The sequence below is a fragment of the Trypanosoma cruzi genome, genomic scaffold, assembly GCF_000209065.1.
Source record: "Trypanosoma cruzi strain CL Brener 1047053516781 genomic scaffold, whole genome shotgun sequence".
Classification (NCBI taxonomy): domain Eukaryota; phylum Euglenozoa; class Kinetoplastea; order Trypanosomatida; family Trypanosomatidae; genus Trypanosoma; species Trypanosoma cruzi.
Window position 1 is genome coordinate 18,672 of NW_001849239.1, and position 2,753 is coordinate 21,424.

At 58.7% G+C, this 2,753-nt stretch overlaps 1 annotated feature.

The window, feature by feature from the left end:
- Positions 1-2,753: a sequence feature (areas not merged during assembly with more than two copies in the genome that could not be assigned to a particular haplotype).

Genomic DNA, 2,753 nt, shown 5'->3' on the forward strand with positions numbered 1-2,753 from the left:
TTCTCAAATAAATACGAAGGCCCACACGCCAGCCACCATCGCAGAGCACGTCCGCCCAACGATCGGAGATGTGAAAGAGAGCCCCGGCACCCGAAGTGGGAGCCGCAGCGGAGGCCGTGAAGCACACACCACCGTTACGCACCCGCCCCGGGGAGAGCGCGGTGGCTCGATGATCCGTTGCCGCCAAGAATCAATAAAACAACAAAACACAGAACCAACCAAACATGGACGCCATAAATGAGAAAAGGAGAGGAGGGCAGCCTGCCAGGAGAAAATACGGTCTGCCGCATCTGCGAGGGGCCTCGTGCCTTCTCGCCGCGCGGAGATACCGCTGGGGCAGAGACCTTCCACTTCAAAGTGGAGACACACCAATATTTCCGTGAAGCACGGCTTCCCCACTTCTCCAATGTCCGCTCCATGCTTTTTTCTGGGCGCCTGCAGAGCCGGGCAGCGGAGTAAATGCCGACATGCCCCTCCGCACAGTTCCAGTCGGCCGGTTTTCACAATGCCCGGTCGATGCCCGCGGCGTGCCGTGCGGTAGCTGGTCAGTCAGGCATTGCTGTGGCGCTGACACCCGCATGCTGGACGGCGAAACTAAACTGGTGGGGATCCCATCGGGCTGTCGTCACCGGGCAACGTGCGCCTTCTCGGCGGCCTGACCTCTCTGCCGTCGTGACATCAGCGACAGCGTGACGTTCACCAACGCATGTGTGCGTGTCATTTTGGGCTCACGGTGCACTGTTTCTCGGTGGCATTCTCCTCCTGTGCAGAGGCGGGGTTTCTGTGTGGGTTTGATGTTCTTCATGCGGAGGTTCGAGCCTTGCAGTGCGTGGCTGTTTAATCTCCATTTTTAGTGTCCCGACTTTCTTTCTTGCTGTTGGGTGTTTGTGCCGTGTGTGGGTGGTCAACCCCCAGCACTGCCCGCCTGCCTGTCGAATCAAGGGCATTTACGAAGTGCTTCCTTCTTCGGTGCCGACCGTGGCTCTGTGCTGGAGTGTTCGTGTGCTCGTATGCGGGATGGTGGTCCCGTTTTCGCTTGAGCCCCGAATTCACAGTACGTGCATTCGAACGGAGTGGATGCCGTCAGACCGTCATATTCCCGGCAGCGCCTTCTAGTTGTCGGGGGAACCCTTGCTTGTGGAAGTGCCTAAGATAAAGTACGATTCCGGCTTGCCTTTCGTACGACGCCGTGTGGAAACTGCATGGGAGTGGCTTCGGCCTGGGCCGTGCAGTCTGCGGCGGAGGTGCGATCGGTGTGCCGTCTCTCGCTCTCGTCCTCGCTCAAGTGCTGGGCGGTGCTTCCGGTGGGATTTCTGGCGGTTCCGACTCACCGGGAAAGTTAACTTCCGCAGCGCCTGGTAGAGCGCGTAATGCCATGGGCGTTAACCATGTGCGTCACGACACCAGTGCAGCAACTGCAGTGCTTGCCGCACACCGGGCAGTCTGCCGGGCATCGGATCGTGGCGGGGTGAGGTCCAGCGGGAGGAGGAGGCGTTTCCGTGCAAAGTTCTTTGCGTGCCTGCTGTGCGGCATCCGCGCCGCACCAACGGCATGTGCGTGGGATGGCGGGTTGCAGTGGTCTTAGCAGCCATCCGTATTGTGTGGGAAACTCCGGTGCGGAGGCGGTCCAGTGCGGCCTCTTCCCCACGAGTGAGGGTGGCGTCCGTGCGCGTGGGTTCCCAGTCGCCTGATACAGTGGAGCGGTGAGCTTCTGGCTTGAGCTGTCGGGCACGAATAATACCTTCGGCCAATGAAAACGATGCCGGTGCTCCATGTGCCTCTGAGCTGTGCGAGGTCGGACGCCTCCTCGGCTTATGCATCACATGCCTCGTTCTTGGGTATGTCGCAGTGGCCAAAGGCAAGCTGCATCCGTGTGTGCGCTACTCGGTGCTGCGGGCGAGAAAAAAGGGTACTTCGACGATGTGAGTCGCCAGGTGGTCCAGAACCGTCGACGTGTGCTCGCGTGCTTCCACGATTCGACGAGAAGGCGCATAGACGCACGCTGCCGTGGAAACAGTCTCGGTGAATATCGTACTCTCCGTGCTAACACCACACCGCTCTGTGTCTGCTGTGGTGCATGAATTTCGCAGGGCCATAGGGGAATTGGGAAAAGAAGGAATTCCTCGTGGAGGCATCCCCGTACCAGCGTGGCCAATCCGCAACAACATCCCTTGCCGATGGAAGGCGGTGCGCCAACTAAATCAAAGGCGGCGCCGTGAAGGGATGTGCAAATTGCCGGAAGTGGCCGTCACACCTCCTGCACACACAAAATTGCGGGCCGTGACGGGCAACGAATCCCAATGCCGCGTCATCAAGGCTCCCACGCTCCACGTGCACACATGAGGGATCCTGCCATGGCAGCGGTGCGCTCGAGGACAAGTGTGGAACGTGACTGGGATGGCCTGGTCCGTCACTTCCACCGCTAAAGAGACATCAATCACCCCGTGCACTCGCCACAACGAAATAAGCCGGAATTACGACAATGCGTCGCGCCCCAATACATAATCCCGCTCAAAGACGTTACTGGAAACCCGGAGACCTGCTCCTACTCTGTCGCCGCTTTGCTCCTGTGGACTGTAATGCTTCCTGCATGTAAACCCGCGGTAAGGCAGAGCTGCAATTCATTACTTACACTAGGCGGTTCGCTGGATCCTTCCTCCATTGCACAAAACGAGCGTTGGGTTCCTCGCACGCAACTCCATGAAATTACAATCCGATACAACACAACATCAGCAGTAACAAGAGCGACAACT